Genomic DNA, 5,434 nt, shown 5'->3' with positions numbered 1-5,434 from the left:
ATAGTAATAATAAATAGTAATAGTTTTTTTAAAGCCAGTAATGAAATTCTTCTTTAATTTTATAAATGCATACAACAAGTACCTGAGCGCTACATACTAGTTGAAACACTACTCCAGGTATTTTTAAAAAATCTTCGGTGTCCTGGACGTCCATAAACTCGGGCAGTATTTTTATCCTACAAACAATTCTATCTAACTTTCATCAGCCTTTTCTATAAACTTTGTGTCCTTTTATGCATTCATCATCATTAGCAAAGCCATGGCGCGCAAAATCCAGGCATTCCGACAACCGACGGACATCAGCAAATCATACATGAATGCACCCGGCGACAAATTTTCCATTCGGGCACAATCATAAATGGGATTTTGGAGATGTCCGGCAGGGAGATTTTATTGTCAAGTTTTGACAATCGTAGAACGCAGAATGGAAATACGGAGGAATTGGAGCCCCTTTCGCGTTATAAAAACCATATAAAAACGTAATTCATAGAAAAATGTAATAGGAGTCAATATTCTATATTTTTTATATAATTGTTCAAACAATCATCCTGTATTAACGTCTCAAGTGCGAGTATAATAATAATGGGTAATACTGCCCTAAGGCAGGTCAGTGAGCTGAGTTAAACTCCAACTGGATTCAGGGCAGAAGTAGTCTCAGAGTTTTTCCCATTTCCATTTCACACCACAGGTGAGCTAATTTTCAATAGGAAACATATTTCGATCTATATTTTCAATCGAAAATGTAGGTATGTAAAAACAATTTAGTGTTCAATTTAAATCAAGTTCGTTATATGAATTAAGTAAGGTAATCATAAGTCCGGGATTAGTAGAGATAATACCACTTTTCCATCTGAAGACCCGAATTTTTCAAGTCTTATTTCCTATGGATTTTGGTATTTTGTTCTAGTTTATCAGGATTTTTTTTAATATTTATGTTAAATAAATTGCACTATAATTATTTTTTGAAAAATTTAACTGGAGCACTTGTGCATATCAAAATTTGCGATTTGATTTAAACACAATACATTGCTTAGTAAAATTAATTATGACAAAAGTTATATAGATTTTTATTCAATGCAAGAAAATGATCAACATTTATAGAACTAATTCATAACATAAACCTGAATTTCATTATATTTTCAAATAGTATTTGCTTTGCATAGTTTTTATTCAAAAAAAATATACTACTATTCCCAGCCAACAATCTTATAAAATTTGTGAGAATTATTTCATGATCTGAGAATTATTTCATGAATAAAACATTGATTATAGTTGTAAGACACACATGAATATTATAAACTGATTTTGAGTCTTGTAAAAATTATATGCAAGACAAATAAGAGTCTCATAAGATTAGTGAGATTCATAATATAATCTGATGTGGAAACTGAGAGATGCACCTTTATTTTTAAAAATAACTAGCAAACCGGGCGAACTCCGTTTTACCACGAGATCGTTTCATGTTATGTAACATTTTGTTTGGTGATTAAAAGATGAAGAAAAAAATTGCCTGCTGTTGAAATTGAATAAATATTTGCACAATACACGTGATTGATTTGATGGTTTCCAATTGAAATGTTAGGAATCGAATAACTTATTTTTTTAACTTTTTTGCACAATTTCACAGTGAACACAATGCCGGTTTGTCATATGAAATTAACTGAGCAGAGAACAATGAGTAGCTGTCAAACAATTGAGTAGCAATCAAACAAAAAACATTAGTTTGTAGTACATGCTAAGTATCAGAGATGGCGCTGTATGTGAAAAAAGAAAGTGTTTTCCGCTTTTCTGTTGAAATCTTTCTTCAATTTTCTTTGCTATAAACCTCACCGTACGAGACCTTTCCAACGAATGCAAAATTGTCAAAATCGGTTCGTGCGTTCTGGAGTTATATCGTCAGGAAGGAAAGCCCGATTTATTTTTATATAATAGATTGACAATAAATGTAAGCCCATAAATGTTATAAAATTCTTGTTAGAAATGTAAGCAAGTATATAAAAAATCTCATAAGAGTGTCTTTTATAAGATTTGTAAAAGTAGGGTCCGTCCTAAGTAATAATAAAAAATAAGATAGCAAGTGAAAAAAATATAATAGAAAACAAATCAAGAATCTCATACGAGTGTAATTAAGAATCTTATAAGATTTGAGAGAGCGTGATACGTCCCAGGTTTAAAATAAAACGTATTGGTTGCCTTTTATATAAGTTCGATTAGTAATTTTATACTAAATAATTTTATAAAATGACTTTTAGAGCAGTGTCTTAGTGATTATAATCAGTCATCGAGTGTGAAAAGTGGTTTATGTCGAAGTAGACTGTAGACTATTTGGGTAAATTTATCGCATTTGCATGATTCCGCTATTATATCATAGTTCGGCGACTTATGCCCACACACGACCACATTTTGATGAGACTTTAATTATTTTGCTTAATTGTTATTGAAGTCACCACAAACTTCCATGTTGTACGAGACCCGTAATAATATACGCTTGATAAAAGGTTACATGTTGACAAGAATAGAATATTATGATAATAATAACATCGTACAAAATTGATCGTCACAAGACTTATTTTGCATTGGGAAACTTGATAAGTGATACCGTAGAATATCTGGCTCTAGAAAATTTGAACTAATTTACAATACAACTCAACAAAGCAATCAGGATCAATGCAAACATTATTTCTGCCTTGCCAGGTGATAAAAAATGAATATTTAATTTGCAATAACATTCTAATACATGTGCAGTGCAACTAAATACATTATATATAATCGTCACTTGACCTTTTCAGCAATCTAAAAAATACGTTGTGATTGATGAGAATGAATCGAATTGAATTCTTTTGAATTCTCGTGAAATGTCGGAGTTATCGAAATCATGATTTAATGCTCAATTCAATTTTTTTCTCATCACATCATTCACATCAATTCACAATATTTTTTACCTAATCAAATGTTTTATTTTATTTCCTCCAATCAACCAGTTTTATCACCAGCAGACTATTTTATTCTCTATAATTGTCTGTTCACACATGCCACTGGGAATATTTTCGAAATTGATTGTCCCACTTTTTTCTCTTTGGGTTTTTTTATTTGTTACCCGTTTGTTCGCTTCGTTATTAAATTGAACCGTTCAATATTTTTTATATATATATATTTATTTACGGTTCGACAATACCGAAACAATAATAAACGAAAGCAATTTATTATAAAAAGGCGACCGAGATTGGAACACAGTTGTGGCATTTCTTATTCATGAATGAACTATACATTTTCTTTATAATCTGAACTAGTATAGGATGAAAGAAATCTGGAAAATCGGAGATTTTAGATTATGTAGAAGTGCTGATTGAATATTTTCGAAAGAAATTTTTGGAGTAATTTATATATTTTTAACGACTAATTGAAAACTCACTCGACACTCGAATAATTGAAAAAAATTATATCACGACGTATGATCAATATTCACAAACAATAATATAAACAAAATCAGAGTATTTTGCTTGAATTTTTATTATGATAACAAATTCATTTATAGAAAATAATGCTCATATTGAAAAAAATATGTTAAATATCTTTAGAAAGTATTTAACTCCTGTAATCACCCTTAAGCTTTATCATAAAATGTATGTTATATTCAGAAAAATCTTCATATAACATTTTACTGACACATCAGTGACCAAAGATGAATTTGGTTGAGCAAACAATTATGTTAATTTGTTGAAACATAGCAAAATTAAAATTCAAATTACCTATCATTATTTCAACAATAATTATGCTATATTTTTAATAAATAATCATATGCAAAAGATATTTTGTTATTAGGTTTCATTTTTAGAGCCATATTTGCATTTAAAAAATATTAGAAAATATTAAATTTCTCTAATTACACGTATAAATTAAAAAGAAATATAAACTTTGCGATATTTAATTTTTAATTATTATTAAAATCATTAAAATTAATTGATGTTTCTGACAACGTTAGGAAATTTTATAGAAAAATTTCATTTCAAAACTATTTACTTTATAGTTGGCTTTAATGTGTTGCAGCAATGCCCACGAAAGACAATAATCACTTGATATTTATTTTTAGATTTAAACATCACTCTTATAAACTTTTTGTTAACTATTCTTCAAGTTAAGCAACATCAGATTCACAAGTTTATAATAACAAAAAAAAATTGGGCTATATAACTGTGCTAATGAATTTGGATAATTATAAATTAATTCAAAAAGTAAAAAAACGAAACATAATAATTTTACATAAGAAAAACAAATCTCTTATGTCTAATGCCTTTCTTAAAGTTGGCTAAAACCTGTTTATTACATCTGTTAAAAATTCCTATCCTTCATATGAAACTTTTTTATTGTAGTTGTCTAAAACCAATTTACCGATACAACTAAATCATCTAATAAAAATCTATTCATAGATAATATGATAAATGTAGGAATTTTACGATCGAGAAGGATTTAAATTTTAGAGGGATGAATGGGGTTGGCTATGTTTCCATACGAGTGGGTGCAGTACATCGTGCGAACAAATTACTTCGCATGTTGTTTATCTCCGCCTGAATTATTACTGGCATTCTAGTATTCATAACTATTTAAATAATTTTCTCGTTAAATACGACGTATGATATGTATTTAGTGCTTTGTTTATTAATTTCATTTTTGATTGTTAATTGCTACGAGATAATTATAGCAAATGGGGATTACTGTTACATTTGCTTAATTAGAAAATATCGCGGATAGGAAAGGAAAAATGGACGTTATAAGTATAATGCAAGTGTTTAAAATTTTTCTATTATGAAATAGGTACATTTCTTTTTCTGGGGATTATAAGTAAATAAAAATAGTAGTTATAAAATAGCATGTAAAAAGTAAACATTAGTATACTGAAAACGATTAAAGCTTCGACTATAACTTTTTATGCTTAGGTTTTTTGCTTTTGAAAACTATAAAATGTGTGTTATGGCAGTGCATTTAACTGAAGCTTTTATGATTTCCTAAACTTTATGCGGATTTCTGCAAAACATCGGAAAAGTGACCTTTTTGTCATGATATACCATTAGAATGCATTTATTTTAGACCATGAAAAATTTTTTTTTATCACAAAAAGTTGAATTTAAAAGTGCACACACAAATAAGTATAACAAATGTATTCAGAGTGGATAAATAGATATTAATTTAAATATTAATGAAAATAGACGATCGTTGGTGGGGCAGAAGACAGTATATCGAACGACGTGTAACGGATAACACATAATACTAATTTAGATTTCCATATTTTAAACACACTGATAATGAGACAAACCTAGTCTCGAAACTTTATGAAAATTATTATTTAATAAATTAGTGCAAAAAAGAGTATTGTTCATTCATATTTCCAAATTAACAAATAAGTATATATGTATATGGTAAGCCATACATTTTAGTA

Source organism: Ctenocephalides felis, unplaced genomic scaffold (assembly GCF_003426905.1).
Source record: "Ctenocephalides felis isolate EL2017-DRISC unplaced genomic scaffold, ASM342690v1 CF-g0.4_SCAFFOLD_01492, whole genome shotgun sequence".
NCBI lineage: Eukaryota > Metazoa > Arthropoda > Insecta > Siphonaptera > Pulicidae > Ctenocephalides > Ctenocephalides felis.
Note: the sequence above shows the minus strand (reverse complement) of the source record.